This window comes from Cupressus sempervirens, chromosome 5 (assembly GCF_028749045.1).
Source record: "Cupressus sempervirens isolate cs-2001-9-10 chromosome 5, ASM2874904v1, whole genome shotgun sequence".
In the NCBI taxonomy this organism is placed as follows: domain Eukaryota; kingdom Viridiplantae; phylum Streptophyta; class Pinopsida; order Cupressales; family Cupressaceae; genus Cupressus; species Cupressus sempervirens.
The window spans coordinates 845,755,167-845,772,461 of NC_143122.1; the positions used below are offsets into that span (position 1 = coordinate 845,755,167).

Below are 17,295 nucleotides of genomic sequence, written 5' to 3' on the forward strand. Positions count from 1 at the left end.
AGGAAGAAGATGAAAGAAATAAAGAGCAAGAAGCAACAAGAGTTGAAAATGAGAAGAGATTAGAAAAAGAAAGAAAGAAAGCTGAGGAAGAAAGTAAGAGAGAAGAAGAGAAGGAGAAAAGAACACAAGAGGAAGAAAAGAAGAGCACAAAACTAAAAGCAATTGCACTAATTCCAGCAACAACTTCCAGTAACAGCAACAACAGCAGCAATAACTAATGATGATGATGATCAGAAAGGGAATGAGCTCCTTGAGAAAATTACTTGAAAAGAACAAACCAGTGAAGTCTTTGGAAAGAACGCTGACAAAAGCCTTAGAGAGAATGCAGAAGAAAATCCACATAACTGTCATAAATCCAGACTTATAGACAAAGGCAAAAGAATGGATGAAATCTTTTGATGAAAAATTAACAATCTTGTGTGAAATTGCTTCAATACAAGCACAAGCAAAGCGTGATGCATCACTGTTTGATACAATATGCACAAATGTCAGAAATGATATGAAAACATTCGATATGTGCATTAAAGAGTAAAGGAAGAGCAAAGATGAAGGTAAGAAGTTGTATGGACAGTGTGCAATGTCAGATTTTGATAATCAGATCAAAGGCCAAATGAGTGAGCTTCAAACACTCATTACCAGATAGATGTCGTAATGTTGTCATTTATGGCAACATATATTTAGCATTTCATTTATGCAATCAGAGTTAGAAAATTGTCTAAGTGTTAGACAGGTTGCAGTAGGTGAGTTACAGATACAGTATGTACGAACGACAGACTTTGAGTTTGTTCATGTGCAGTTGAGGATTGATAGTTGACAAGGTCACGATGGCGTATGTCAATGCGCAAACTTGTATGGATAGTACAGAGCAAGCTACAATTAAATTACTAGTTCAGGTAATCAGCAGAGCAGAACAGACCACGGCAGCTAATTGGAGTATACAGCTTAAGGAATTATTTTTGAAACAAAATAATTACTTAATCATGTTGGGCCGACATCCTAGATGTTTACCCAAAGTTATTTATATTTGGTCAAGCGCATGAAAGCATCAAAGCCAACTAAGCAACGATTTATTAATTTGCAAGATATAAGTAAAGATCATATCTTGCGCAAATAGTGTGAAGAGTGAATGTGATGCGAATTATATGTGAAGAAAGCTTGAATGATATGTGAGCCTTATGTGATGCGAAATCTGATGTATGATCAAAGCAAGTGCGAGATACAGTAATAAGATCGTATTGTATGTATATCTACTCTTGTGAAGAAACTTAATTGTATATTGCATGTTAGGGCAGTGGGCTCTTCTTGCATACATTGTATTTGATCTACCAACTCCTAACAGGGTTGAGGCTTTTAACAGGGTCTAGTCCTCTAACAAGGACTCGAGACACTATATGTATTTCATAATCTCCTAACAGGGTCAATATCCTTAACAAAATTCTTTTGTTTAGTGGATCATCTTGTGGGTACCATCCCCACCAGGGTTTTCCCTTGGCTAGGGTTTCCCTAATTAACAAATAATGGTGTTATGAGTTTTCTTTATGTATGGTTATATTTATTATTTAGCATTGTTGGTTTACTTTCATATGCAAGTTATAAAGTAATTAACAATATTCAGTTGTCGGCAAAAGTTTGTAGAATACTGATTCACCCCCCCCCCCCCCCCCCCCCCGCCCCCCCCCCTCCCCCTCTCAGTATTATCTATTTCTAACACCCATTTGAAATAGAGTGATGGTGTGAAAACCTCACAACATGTCACCAATCACTTTGTAAAAGTAAAGGATGTTGCGTTTACCCTCTCACCAAACAAGGCCATGTTGATGTTAGTTTTGTACCACTACATAACATATAGAGATTGAATACTTGACATGGAATATCAAACACTCAATCACTCTCTTGAATAGTAAATACTCATAAAGACATGAGAAAAACTCCAATGTTCCTTACACCTGTGGATACTAACTCAGTTATATTAATGTGATTTGTTGGTTAATCACGTAGGCAGGCTTACGTTGTTCATTCAAGGATGTTTAACTCTCGTTGTGATGGTGATGATGATGGCTTTGTAAAGTATGTGAGCGCCAAATAATGTTGATGGTGATGATGATGGAGGGTGTGTCTACCAATGATGCTTCTCCTTTCTAACTTTCTTCTTCAAAAACTCCAACTACTAAACTACTTGCTACTCTACTCCTACTCCTATGAATGGAAAGATTAGCAAATGGACAGGGATCAAATCTGATGAAAACTTATCAGTGGCTCCACCTCCATAGATGCAATGATTCAATGGAAAAACACTAGATTACCACGCAAGTCTTCCTAACAAACCGCTAGAATGCTAGTGGCCTAGTTTATAGATCCCTACCAAACATCTACTAATATCACCATGCAACTATCCATCTACTCTTACTCTTAACAACTTTCTTGAAGTAAAATCTACTTTAACAACTTCAATGGAAATTAACTCTAACTATTGGAAGTAGAAACCATGCAATAACACCAAGTGTTTTTATCACCATGCAAGTCACAACAATGATAAGAGAAGCAATTTTGGTACTATCTTAAGTAACAATTTTCTTCAACCCTTTACAAATGAGAGCAAATGGCCTTATATAGGGGCCAAAATTACAACCAACAGTAGAGATTAAGAGGCAAAATCAATGACCTAGATCAAATCCTAGAAACCCAAATTAGGGTTGCCACCTCATCAATGGACCAATGAAAAAAAAAAGTGGCAACCAATAAGAAGGCACCAAAATGGTAGCCAATCAGAATCAGACACCTATCCTACCCAAAAGAAGGAGAATTTGCCACTTGGGCTTACATCAAATGATCTTCTCATATAATTCTACCATTTTCTTTCATCTTTTTAGCCAAAGCGATGAACTTGGCTAACTTGTCGTTGACTTCCTCCATGGGAGGGCAAAGCATGTGCTTCATCTTGAGCTCAGCTGAATTCATCATGTTGCTCGCTGCTTGCAGTGTCTTCTCATGATCCTTCTCATACTGTTTCACATATCCGATAAAGGCATTGAGAGAGGCAAGGGTGCCCAAATGCTTCTTCTTGATAGCAACCTTCCCCAACTCATCCAATCTCAATCCAAATTTTGTCTCACTGATGTTCTCCTCTTTGATATCTTCAAAATCAAGTGCAACTCCAACATCGCCCAACATAGTTGAAATGGAAGAGTCAACACCTGGGCTATGTTGTGCAATCTCATTCCATATCTCTTCAAGTATCCTCAATCTGATGGTCAAGACAACAAACTAAGACTCCAACCATACTCATTCCTCCTTCGTCCACCAACTTGGCTCTCTTCAAATATCTCTCTGGTAGCTCAATAAATGCACATAGCCTAGGAATGGCTAAGTCCTTGATTGGAAAGAAATCCACCCCCTCACCTTCAAATGTTTTGAATTTGTCTCTAATAATGACCTGAATGTCAAGATAAAGAAAGGCAAGAAATTTCGTCCATCTTGAATTATATCATGGATCCAATCTTTGACTTCGCGCAGCTAAGTCAATGTCTCTTTTATATTGCTCCTGTTATCTTGTGGAAGGGTTTCCTAGTGCAACTATTGGATAGGCTGGCAATCCCTCCAATACTTGTTTTCAGCCTCCAACTTTACAATCCTCTCATTTGTCTTTCTCAACCTTTCTTTAATTGAAATCATGCCTTCCTAGATCTCCTCACATTCCATGTCATCCATGATTCTTCCCAAGTTATGCTCTACTATTTCATAATCTTGAGCTACAATCTCATCCACTGCCTTGCTAACCTTTGGTATGGCAACCTGAACTTTTCGGTGACCCTCATCGCCACTCCTGATTACCTTTGCCACCATTTTTGTAATTTGTTTTTGTTTCTCGCTATCATCCTTTTCCACTAACCCTTGAATATCTTCAACTGTTCGGACAGTCACCACCTCGTCTCTTGGCATAAGCATTTGCCTTAACCATAGCGATGCAGTGCATCTCCCCAAATCTGGATTTGGTTCGACTAGCAAAGCATCACCAACAGCCTCAGGCGCCTAGCTTATTTCCTCAATATCAACTAGCATATCCTCTTCTTCACTAGTGATTGTCACATCATCTCCATGTTAGTTCTCCGAGAAAGGAGAGTACTCAATACTGTTACTATAACCGCTTGATTTGGAATCAAAGCTTACCTCTACCATGGCCCTTTGTCCACTTGTATCATCCTCTTGGCCTCTAGCCTCAATTATGCTCTCCTTTAATGATGTTGCATTCCGTCTCTTTGCAGGAGGTTCCTGATGTTCTTTACTTTTCTCAACCGCCAAATTTTTCTTCTTGTACTTAACTGCTCTTGGTTGCTGGCTACTGGCTTCACCTTTCTATCTAACTGACTCCGTTGGACCTTCTTCCTCCAGTTTCATCTTCTCATAAGTAAGACATACATTCCAAGTTTGTAATTGCCTTAACTTCCCATTGTACCACGACTCAGTGTGTAGATCCACTGTCCTTGTAACTGCCTCTAAGGAAGGATCCTGATGATCATCCCAATCCACTGGACCCAATTTTGTTCCATTCACTGTATCATAATCCTCTCTTAGCACATTTTCATCCTCTTCCAGTTGATCGGGAATTTCAAGGCCTGTCCATCTGATTGCCCTCATCATGCCTACTGACAATCTCAAGAAAGCTAGCTTTCTCACATGAAAGTCAGCCTTTGCATTGGCCCAAAAATCTTCTATAGTAGGAATATGTTTGAATGTGTTTTCGTGAGATGCCTTGATAAGACCATTAGGATTGAATCCTTGTCTTGCTCTATACCATCCTAGATGATACCATTCTAATTCTTTCTCTGCAACTACAAAGGCGACAGGTTTGGGGCAAGTATCATTGCCTATTCCAAATGAGAAGGTAATCCCTATCTCACCTTTAAGTTTCATCATCTTGTCATAATGCTCAAGTTGCCTAACCAACTCCATCAAAACTATCTTGTCGGGTGGGTACCTTGGAAGTCTCTTGGCAAACTGTACTTCCCACCACTCTAATATATGTGAATTGCGGAAATTGGATGAACCAACTCCCATACTTCTTAACTTTTACTTCCGCTTCTAATGAGAGTCTCCTAACAAGTGTCCCTTGTAATATCTTTACCGTCTTCATGGGAAAGGCGTCATAAAACATCTTATAATCTTTGACATTGTGCAAATGAAGCTATGGATAGCACTCATGCACCAAGCATTGCTCCGGCCCATTGCCAATCACTCCTAAGGCATTAAGTCCAAGATTTTCATATAGTCTTGCAATCAGATAAAAAAGATAGGATCCCATATAGAATTGCTTTTGATTTTGCACCATCCTAAGTTGCAACTCTAGATTTTCACTTATAATTCTATCCCAATCAAATTTTCTCTTTCCATTTTTAATTTCATCCATAAAGTAGTACATCTAGCTTTCGAATTGCATACTTTGAGCCACGCCCATAATTAGGCTGAGAAGCACAATAAGATCACTATACTCTGGTTTGAAATCTGACTTGATGAGCTTTGATGACCTGGTAACTCCCTTCTTGCCTTCGTGTAACCAATTTTGCTTTAGATGAATGAAATAGGCCTCCTAATTTTCCTGAAATAACTTGGCCGCCTAATCCATCATTACCACTGTCATGCCTTTATACTAGAAAAAATTGAATACTTCTTTGACCACTTATCCGCTGATGTTAGCCAACACTCTTTTCCCTTCATTGAAAATGATGAACTTGGTCACAATATCAAATCGGGATGCACATTCCATTACCAATTCCAGACAAGGCAATGTAGGAGGGAAAGTCGCCACGTGTACAATTTCGCTCTTGTAGATCTTCTTTGCTATGGGGGATTGTCCCTTCAATTGTACCATGTTCACCATGTTGATATTGGTATCACTTATTCACCTCACTTTCAAGAAGGTGGTCTTAGGCATCATGTTTTCCTTGTCTTTTTAGTATTTATTCCTTTTGGGTTCTTGCTTGCACTAACATCTACCATCCTAAACACTTATTTCTGCCCCTTCATTCTAAATGATATGGACTACACTTATCAATCTCCAACCTTCTTTTTATCAATGGAATCTAGTTTATTTCTGCCTCTCCAAGTCCTATCTCTACACTTATAAATCTCCAAACTTCTTTCCTAGGGATGGGACTACCACTTATTTCTGTCTCTTCATTACCTTGGGATGGACTACACTTATATCTCCCAACTTCAATTCTAGGGTGGTCTAGCTTATTTCTGCCTCTCCAAATGTCTTATCATAAAATCTACACCTATATCTCCCAACTTCAGCCTATTAATGGAATTATGAAGTGGTGGATGATGAGTGCAAGAAGAAAATCAAGGAAACAGACCAGCAAGAACAAGGAATAGAATCTACCTTTAAAACCAATCTTCACCTCTAAAAATGAATAGAATTTTACCTTAAATCTGCCTTTACCAATAATTGGGTTCTCTTCAAGTTCAAATCAGATCTTAGAAATTTCAATCCTCCTTACAAATAATGATGCCCTAGCAAAAATCAGAATTTCAACTTCCTCGAAATTGCCCACACTTGCCAAAAATCAGATCTTAAATCATGTTGTACTTTCACCAAATAAAATCACCAAATTCTAGAAGGAGAAATCACTACCAAAGATGGAGAAATCAGACTTCAAAAAAATCGCCCAAGCTGAAAAAAAAATCACCAAATTCTAGAAGGAGAAATCACTACCAAAGATGGAGAAATCAGACTTCAAAAAAATCGCCCAAGCTGAAAAAAATCAGATCTGCTCTCGTCCTAGGGCAGAAATTTGCCCAAGCAAGAAGGAGAAAAAATGCCGCCAAGAAATGGAGAAATCTGCCCCAAAAATTGCCCAAGCTGAAATTTGCCTCCCTTAGGAGAAAATCGCACATCTGAGGAGGAGGAAAAAGGAATGAGGAAATAAGAGTGGGGGAAGCCCCTCTTATACCAAAATTTTGCCTCTCCAAGTGGGACGACCTGCCTGGAGGGAAAACAAAATTAAATTAGTACCTCAATTAATGCTAGATTTAAATGCAATATTAAAATTACTTAGCCCTATACTGAAATTGGCCCATTTAGTTGTTAGGTTTGATCAAAAATTGCAAAATAGAAACAAGGTAAGCCTAGGAGATGTCAAAATTTTCATTTAATAACGTTTTCACAATTAAAATATCATTGAAATTGAATTTAACAAGCCAAAATCAATTTTCAATTCCAAATTACCAACTTTCTTTAACATTTCTAAAATCCTCTAGGCTAAATTTCAACCAAATTAATGAGATTTTGCAATTTAATCTAATTTCAATTTTGCAATACAATTTTTTTTTTTGACAAAATTAATCCTTTTCCTAACGGTTAAAATTCAAACTCCAATTTCAATTTCACTATCAAAAATTTCCTTTTTCACCAAAATATTCAAGATTTTCCAACACGACTAAATCTAACAAATTCATTTTGAAAATGCTCAAGCTTATACAATTATTTCAAATTTTCAAAAATCCATCGAAGTCCAAAATTTGCAATTTATCCTGCCAACTAACCATCGAAAAAAATTGTTGTTTTTGAATTCTATTTGGCCTAAGGATAAAATTATATGTTCCAGAAAAATTCAAGTTTTACACCAGGTGAAAAATAAATCAAATCAAATCCCCCCTAGACCGAAGGCATCCCAAGCGTAAAATTTTCAAATTGAAAACCTTTGGACAACTTCAAAAAATTTGCTAAGGCAACCGAAAAATTTCCAACACTGCAAAAATTGCCAAGGTTTGCCCGAAAAAAGGGGGTCCTCAAGTTTTGGGGCGATGGTGTGAAAACCTCACAACAGGCCCCAAGGTCTTAACGGTTTTACTTTTGTATTCTATCAGATTTGTTGGCATTTTGGTTGAAAAGATATTTGGTTGACTTTGGAGGAATCACGTAGAACTGAGACAACGTAAAAGGATCTCAATACTACTCACATTGTTTTAATACCCAAAAATCAAATCCTACCAGCTTTGCAGAGTTTAGTCACATCTCTCTTTGCAACACCATCTATAAAATTTTATCATAAGCTATTACCCTAAGGCTTGCAAAACTCTTTAACAAGATCTTGAGCCTATGCAATTCCTTGAATTAAATTTCTTTTTGTCATATTCCTAGGGAGTGGAACAGAATGGTTGAGTGTCTAGCAAAGTGGACTTTGACTAGCAAAGAGGAGATGTTGTGGGCTAGGAGGGATTACCCCCAAATTGGATTGAGAGTTTGGAGAGGCTAATCTTGGAAGGAAGGATTATGTAATAGCCTTTTGTATTGTTCCTTCTGGAATCTTTTGCTTGGTGATTGATATTGTGGTTGGGCTCCGGGCCTTCTACTTTGTACTACTGATTGTTCTTGGATAAAATTTTACCCCTCTTTCAAAAAAAAGGGCTTGCAAAACATTTCTTAGGTATTACATCAAAAGAGAAGGGTGGTTTTGTCTCGAGAAAATAGACTATTGAAGGAGCAATAATAGCACATGAATTTCTACATTCTATTCATCAACAGAAATTTTTTACATCAATAATAAAATTAGATATGATGAAAGCATGTGATAAGGTAAATTGGGAACTCTTGAAGTCTAGGGGCGATTGGGTTTTACAACAAAATGGTGCAAACAGAATCTATTGTATCCCAATAGTGCAAAGTCTTTGTTAAACTAAATGATTCATTGGCTGGCTTCTTTTCTATGTCCCACAAGGCACGACAAGGAGATCAAATAAATCATTAGGGACAACTAATCCACAGTCGTATATCTCTTATACACATTCCTTGTTTGCAGATAATACATTACTATTTGTAGAGCCTTTTGTCAGAGAAGCAAAATATATTAAATATGTGCTCGAAAATTACCAGGTTATGGGGTCAAGTGGTTAACCCGGGGAAGTAAAGAAAAATTAATCCAACATACTAGTACGTTGATTAGTGGTCGCATTCTATACATCTTGGAATTTAAGAGAGGACAACCTTCCTTGTAACTATCTTTGTATCCCTTTTGTTGCAAAGACTCGCAAATCATATTTTGGAACAAGATCTTCTCAACAATCCAAAGTTGGGTGTGAAAGGAAGCCTAAGTGCAGAAATGCTTCCAAATGCTAAATCTAACAAGAGAGATGATGCTGAAATTTATCTCACAAAAACTTAAACTACCGCAAACTAAATAAATACATATAGAAAGATTCAACTCATAAACACAGAACACAAGATATACGTGGGAAACCCTTCTCAGGAAAAAACCGACCACTCCAAAGCTAGACTCAATTGTATTATCAGCAACAATAGTTACAATACAATCTACAGAGTCACAACTCTCCAAGAGTATTCAGTTATGATATCAAATCCAGAACAATTCCGGCAACATAACAATGCTCACACTCCTATAATTTTCTACAACAATGCCTTGTACTTAGAGTTTTCGTACAAGAGGAAACAGTTTCGAAAGCGTCTACATTCAATGCATCTATAACTTATTTTAGAAACTTCCTTATGCACACCTTTGCATAAAAAACAAAGCATAATAGAATAAATCACCAAAAAATAGAAGCTTTTTGTTTTCCTACTCCAAGTCTTTTCTTGTGGAAGAATCCACTTTTATTTAGCAACTTTCCATGAAAGCATAAATAAAACAAAAAATTATGGTAAGGCTGAGTCACCTTATCCCAACAATCTCCCACTTGACGAAGACCTTACAAGAGTTACTGTATCACAGCAGAGGCCCCAAGGCCCATAGAACTAACACACCATCTGAACTTCTCAATGTTCACTAGCTTTGTCAGTGCATCCGCAACATTCTCCAAAGTCGCAACCTTTTCTAACTTCACCTTTCCATCTTCCACCATATCACGAACAAAATGATACTGTTCATCAATATGCTTTGTTCTGGCATGGAAAATAGCATTCTTTGCTAAACAGATAGCACTTTGGCTATCACAATAGATAGTAATCTGTCCTGCATCAAAACCAATATCAGAACACAATCTCTTAAGCCAAATGGCCTCTTTAGAAGCATGAGTAGCTGCCATGTACTCTGCTTCCGTAGTAGACAAAGCAGCTACAGCTTGCCGCTTACTCATCCAACTAATTGCACCACCAAACATCATAAAAGCATATCCACTGGTGGATCTTCTACTATCAATGTCGCCTACCCAATCTGAATCCACATATCCACGAATGCAAATAGAACGACAAGATACAGAAGAGTTACCTTGAAAACACAAGCAATACTCAGATGTGCCTCTCAAATATTTGAACACTCTCTTAACTGCATCCCAATGCACCCTTCCAGATTAGCCATATATCGACTAAGGACTCCCACTACTTGGGCAATGTCTAGTCTTGTACAAACCATAGCATACATCAAACTGCCAACAGCACTCGCATAAGGTACTCGAGACGTGTCCTCCATTTCGGTAGGAGATTGTGGACAATCCTCCTTAGATAACTTTGTTCCATGTAATATTGGAACAACTAATTGCTTGTAAGCTGCCATGCTGAATTTCTCCAACACAGAGTTTACATACTTCCTCTCGCTCATCCAAAGCTTTCTGCTAGCTCTATCTCTAATGATCTCAATCCCAAGAATATATCTGGCTGCACCTAGATCTTTCATCTCAAACTGTGCTGCTAACTGAGACTTCAAATCTGAAATCATTGTTTTACCATTCCCAATAAATAACATATTATCCACATACAGGACTATGATAAGAATGTGACCATTTTCAGATTTATAATACACAAAATGGTCAGATTTAGATCTCAGAAATCCCAAAGACAACACATAGGTGTCAAACTTTTGATACCACATTCTAGGAGACTGTTTCAAACCATATAGAGATTTCTTCAACTTACAAACAAGATTTTCTTTACCTTTTTCAACAAAATGCTCTGGTTGTGACATATAAATTTCCTCCTTCAAATCACCATGAGGAAATGTTGTCTTCACATCCATTTGCTCAACTTCAAAATCATAAGCTGCTGCAAGTGATAACAATAATCGAATGGATGTCAACTTTGCTATAGGAGGGAATATTTCACCATAATCAATTCCCTCCACCTATGAATAGCCCTTCGCAACCAACTGTGCCTTATACTTCTCAACACTACCATTTGGACCCACTTTCTTCTTGAACACCCATTTACATCCAACTGGTTTTCGTCCTTCAGGAAAAGGCACCAAATCCCATGTAGCATTCTTCTTCAATGCTGCCATCTCTTCATTCATGGCTTCTATCCAGGAATCTGCATCATTCATACCCATAGCCTCTCTAACAGTCCTAGGCTCGTCAGTGTTAGAAATCAAAGCAAATATACATCTAGAATCCAACAAAGAATATCCAAACCTCTCAGGTGAATAACCAAATCTATCAAGTCGTTGTCTATCACGAGTAGACCTCCTCAAAGTTTGAGGTTCAAGTTCTTGCTCTTCTTCAGAACTTCTAGAGCTACTTAAGCTCTCCTCATTCTCAGGTCTATCAGGAGCTCACAGTTCTTCTCCCTTAGAGATAGTAGCAAAATGAACTACTTCCTTTTTCTGCTTCTCTTCCTTCTCTAGCTACAAAAGAACTGTGGAAGGTTTCAGCTCACAAAATATAACACTTCTACTATAGAGCACCTTCTCTACAACTGGATCCCAAAGCTTGTAACCTTTCACACCGACACCATAGCCAACGAAGATACACTTAACTGTCTTATTCTCCAACTTTGATCTTTTTACACTTGGCACATGAGCATATGCCTCACAACCAAAGACTCTGAGATGTCTCAAAGAGGGCTTCTTACTAGACCACGCTTCCATAGGTGTCTTCTCACCAAGCACTGAAGTAGGAGACCTATTAATTAAATAACATGCAATGGCTACTACTTCAGAACTTTTGTTCAAGACCAGCACCACTCAACACACTCCTAGCCCTCTCCATCAGTGTTCTATTCATCCTTTCTGCAACTCCATTTTGTTGTGGAGTGTATGGAGTTGTTTTATGTCTCTCAATTCCATGATCCTTACAGAACCTGTCAAATTCTGCTGAACAAAATTCACCACCATTATCAATCCTCAAACACTTAATTTTTCTACCAATTTGATTTTCAACCAAGGATTTAAATTCCTTGAACTTATTAAAAACTTCAGATTTACTTCTGAGGAAATACACAAATGTCCTTCTACTATAATCATCTATGGATGAGACAAAATACAAAGATCTAGATATCGAAGGAACATTAACTGGACCAAACACATATGAATGAATATAATCCAAAACCCCATAAGACTTGTGAGAACTGGAATAAAAGGAAAAACACGATGTTGTTTACCATAAATACAATATTCGCAGAAGTCAAACTCCATATTACAATCATCAAGGCCTTCAACAAGGCTTTTATTTTTCAAGGTTCTAAGACCATTTTCACCAATGTGACCAAGTCTTTGGTGCCATAACATTGTCTTCTCAGCAGGGAGCTTCATCTCCAAAGTATTAGCACCCTTAGGTACCCAAAAAGCACAACCATTAGATGTAGAAACAATGGTCTTCTTATTTTCTTGATTTGTTGGTGACGATAAAGAATCTAAAGCCCTTTTCTTGGACTTCACAGAAGTGCTATTGCAGTGAATTGTGCATGCATCCAGCCTATACAAGGTGCCAATCCTAACACCCTTAGCAAGGACCATAGAACCTCTTGTCATCTTGCATCCATCACTCGAGAAAACAATCTGCACACCGACATCACCGAGCTTGCTGACTGAAAGTAGGTTTCTTGCTAAACTAGGGATATGCAGTACACCATCAATCCCCTTCACTCTACCATCAGGGAATCGGATCTTGACTCTACCACGACCAACAATATTCGGGTGAGAGTTATCACCCAGATACACCTTTCCACCGTCAAACTCTTCATACTTTGAGAACCAATCTCTGTGAGACGTCATGTGGAAAGAAGCACCTGAATCTATCAACCAAACATCTTCTGATGTATGCGTTGCCAAGGCTGCAACAGAAGCATCTACATCATCTTGAGAAGATTTATCAGTATCAAAATCAGAGATATCCTTCTTGCCTTTCTTTTTCTTCTCCTCTTTGCAGTCTCTTCGAAGATGTCCAATTTTGCCACAGTTCCAACATTTTGCCTTGGATTTTTTACCAGGAGACTTGGATTTTCCCTTCTTGTCATTTTTCTTGCCTTTCTCTGTTGTTCTACCACGAGCAACAAGGGCCTCCTTAGCCATCTCAGAAGACTTTCTTCGCATCTCTTCAGATAACAGTGAACCAACCACATCCTCCAATTTGAAAGTGGTTGTTGTGCTTCCAATAGCCATAACAAGGTGGTCCCATGAATCTGGCAAAGAACATAACATAAGCATGCATTTATCTTGATCATCAATCTTATCACCAACTGAATTCAACTGAGCAATCAACATATTAAACACATTCAAGTGATCAGCAACAGAACCTCCTTCATCCATTCTCAAAGAATACAACTTCTTTCTTCGAAATAACTTATTTACCAAGGATTTTCTTTGATAAATATCACCAAGCTTTTTCCAAAGACTAGTTGCAGTCTTCTCTTCATGAATATTCAAGAGTACAGAATCAGCCAAACAAAGTCTTATCAAACCCTTGGCTTTTCGATCTGCCTTATCCCACTCTTCTTGTGATTTAGTCTGAGGTTTTGTTGAAGAAACCACATCCCATAGATCTCTATCTACAAGCATGTCCTCCATTTTAAGTTTCCACAACTCGAAATTGCTGCCATTGAACTTATCCATCTCTACTCTACTGGATGTGCTTGCCATATCTAACCTGCAATAAGGATTATGAAAAAAAAACCTCTACAAAACTCCCACTGAAACTAGATCAGCACAAAAAACCTGTCTACCCAACAATTGTAACAAAGCTGGCCAGGCTCTGATACCAATTGAAAGGAAGCCTAAGTGCGGAAACGCTTCCAAATGCTAAATCTAACAAGAGAGATGATGCTGAAATTTATCTCACAAAAACTTAAACTATTGCAAGCTAAATAAATACATATAGAAATATTCAACTCATAAACACAGAACGCAAGATATATGTGGGAAACCCTTCTTAGGAAAAAACCCACCACTCCAAAGCTAGACTCAATTGTATTATCAGCAACAATAGTTACAATACAATCTACAGAGTCACAACTCTCCAAGAGTATTCATCTGTGATATCAAATCCAGAACAATTCCGGCAGCATAACAACACTCTTCAAACAATGCTCACACTCCTATAATTTTCTACAACAATGCCTTGTACCTATAGAGTTTTCGTACAAAAGGAAACAGTTTCTAAAGCGTCTATATTCAACACATCTATAACTTATTTTAGAAACTTCCTTATGCACACCCTTGCATAAAAAACAAAGCATAATAGAATAAATCACCAAAAAACTTCTCCAAGTCTTTTCTTGTGGAAGAATCCAATTTTATTTAGCAACTTTCCATGAAAGCATAAATAAAACAAGAAATTATGGTAAAGCTGAGTCACCTTATCCCAACAGGGTGACTTCACGGAGAAGGTAACTGTCTCTTGCAGGAAGAATCACCATGAGCAAAGAAATGATAGCTACCATCCCTAACTATTTATTCTCAGTGCTCCAAATGCCCAAAGGAGTTTATGATGGCATAGTTAAAGCAGCTAGACTGTTCCTTTGTAGCTTACAACCCCCCTTTTTGCTTAAAAGATTTGTTTGGTAAACATCATAAGCTAGAAGGACAATAAATAACGATTACACCATTGAAGTTATCAGATCAAAATCAGTACCGTGGTACAAGCTTCCCTTCTTGCACATCTGATTACAAATATTCTCTTGAGCAGCAGCAAAGAAAAGATATTGAGGCATGCAACAATTGGAACTTCCTTTTAAATGTGGCAGCAACAGAACTTGCCTCTACTGCCAAAATAACCTTGAAAGCAGCAATGAGTATCCAGATTACTTCTAAACAATTATTGGCTTCAGGAACAACATTCAGACCCTTATTATTCTTTTTTGAGCAGCAGCAAAGCCAAGGTTATGAAGCATAAAACAAATGAGACTTCTTTTATAATGTAGCAACAGTCAACGCACTAGGAAGGAGCCTCGGATATTCAATCCCACACTCCAATAAATTTCACTGTCACTCTAATGTATTCGATTTCAAGAGACATTTTGTTCTTAAAAACTATATAAAAAAAATTGAACTTGCAAAATCGACCCACAACGCTGTCTTTTGTATCTGGCACCCACAGACTCCAAAGTTTCCACAGACAGCCTCTAAATTACACGCAAGGGTTAACGTAAGGGTTCGCCTGTTCCCATTAACGCTTTCATTCTGACTAAAATAGTCGTCCACCTTTCCATATAAAATTTCAGTCATTTTCTCATCGCCCAACGCACAGAAATCAGTCAAGAACTTACCCATACTGAATGCAGTTTTAGTTTCCCATAGTCAACCAAGTTACACCCTTCACATGCACATTTTAATTGAACCGCCAAGTAATATGGTGATTCGACAATGTAACCCAACACTATAAAACCCTCCAAAAATCACAGTCCAAATTATAGAACAACGAGCACTCAGGAAAACTGAAAAATCGTCATTTCGATCAAAACCCAAGCACAGGTATTGCCTCCGAATGAAACAATCAAATTATCATCTAGCGAGATCTCTCACCCACGAAGACGACGCATTCTTCAGACTGTAAACCAATGCTATGCAGCAGAAAATTTGTATTTATTAAAAAAAATTAAAACTATCAGGATTTTGAATTTCATTTAAAAATGCAAACAAAATTGTCTAAATACCTAGGTGCAGTTTGTGCTGCATAGATATTGCCCAATTTCACTTATTCAATATTTTATTTCTTTCCGTCTGCCGAGGAAATGAAGAAATTTTTCCAACTTGGAAAAAATTGCGTGTCTTACTAAATGACCATGGCAGCCTTGACTATATTTAGTATTATTATTATTTCTATGAGGACTTTTTCCACCCAATGTTTATATATTTCCTTCTTATTAGGTTTCAAATCGTGTCATTTTTACAATCATACAATATTGATTAAAATGGAGAGGTACAAGAAAAGGCACAAATAAAGTAATTAGCTGATAGGCTTTCACCTGGGCGATAGCCCACTGGGAATTCCTCACGCTGTCGCTTGCCTTTCTGCTTCTTAGCCGATTTCAGGTACCACTGCCGGGATGCCCATGCCGGAGTTCTCGTTGCAGCCGTGTCGACAGCCGACTGCTTGCAACAGGGATGGAGAGTCCACAGGTTCACCACAGGCATTCGAAGTGCAGACGGATGGAGGCCACAGGTCTACTGTTAGGGCATCACCGGCTATGCAAATAAGGAGTGTGATCTCGCCATGCCGCCTGTCGTAGCCCCTATAAATTCGGCTGCTAAGGAGTTTGCTTGAGCTATCACTCCTATGCTACGGGTTCAACAGGTATTCTTGCTCCGCTGCTTTCTTTCCGTTCTACTTACATGCTTGGTGCTTCTAAATAACTTTGCTTACATCGTTCTTTGTTACCTCTTATAGGAACTGGGACAACGGTAGGAGAGGTGGACAACAGTGTTTGGAGTTCTCGTCGGTGATTTAGGTAAACTGCCATTATGCGATTCCATGCTCTATAGGGAATCAGATATGAAATTATCATTGATCAATCTTGAATTGACTACTGTTTTTTGATTTGGTTTGAAGTGTGTTTGAGATGGTGTTCTGATTTGGTTTGATAGCTTCTTCTGTTGTGAAATTTGGATTCTTAGCTTTCGTCCCTGTTGAATACGGGTGTACAAATTTGTGATAGATTTCGACTCTCGATTTTACTATTTAGTTTATGTTTCGTAGCTCTTCTGTGCTCTTTAACCCTAAGCAGTCGAATGATGAAAACATTGACAATATCCAGTTAGGGTTGTCTAATATTGTTCCATGCCTTCACGGGGCTAAATTTAGTTGTTTTAGGTATTGGTCTCTTGGATTGTTTAGTTCTACCAATCCACCCTTCTACATCGTTATTCTGCAATATCCTTGAGGTTGTCAGCCTCTGCAAACTTATACCAAAACCATTCTGCCCTAAAATACTTCATAAAATACTCATACAACGTTTTGGATTTCAGGCGGCAGCTTATGCTCTGCGTTGGCATTCTGAACATTTGATTAATATCCCATTAACAACAAGCTTGAAGTTATATGTTTACCTTTGTCGAACTAAATTTTGCCCTTTCGATGGATCTCAATTGACTGACTTTCTAATTGTTGATCAGGTACTGGTGGCAATGCTAATGGGCA

At 38.0% G+C, this 17,295-nt stretch overlaps 1 protein-coding gene across 6 annotated transcripts in view; it reads right to left on the reverse strand.

The window, feature by feature from the left end:
• The window catches only part of LOC149558568 (protein ACCELERATED CELL DEATH 6-like), a 47,149-nt gene extending 31,200 nt beyond the window's left edge, over positions 1-15,949 (reverse strand). The window contains exons 1-2 of one of the 6 annotated variants that reach the window (XM_089832738.1): positions 15,812-15,929; positions 14,515-15,718 (exon numbers count right to left, since the gene is read on the reverse strand). The gene's annotated coding sequence lies outside the window, so the exon portion shown is untranslated. Of the gene's footprint in view, positions 1-6,712; positions 6,984-14,514; positions 15,775-15,811 lie in introns of those variants that run through there. The other 5 variants (XM_089832742.1, XM_089832739.1, XM_089832740.1 and 2 more) reach the window with 5 other exon arrangements.
• Positions 15,950-17,295: the final 1,346 nt, after the last annotated feature.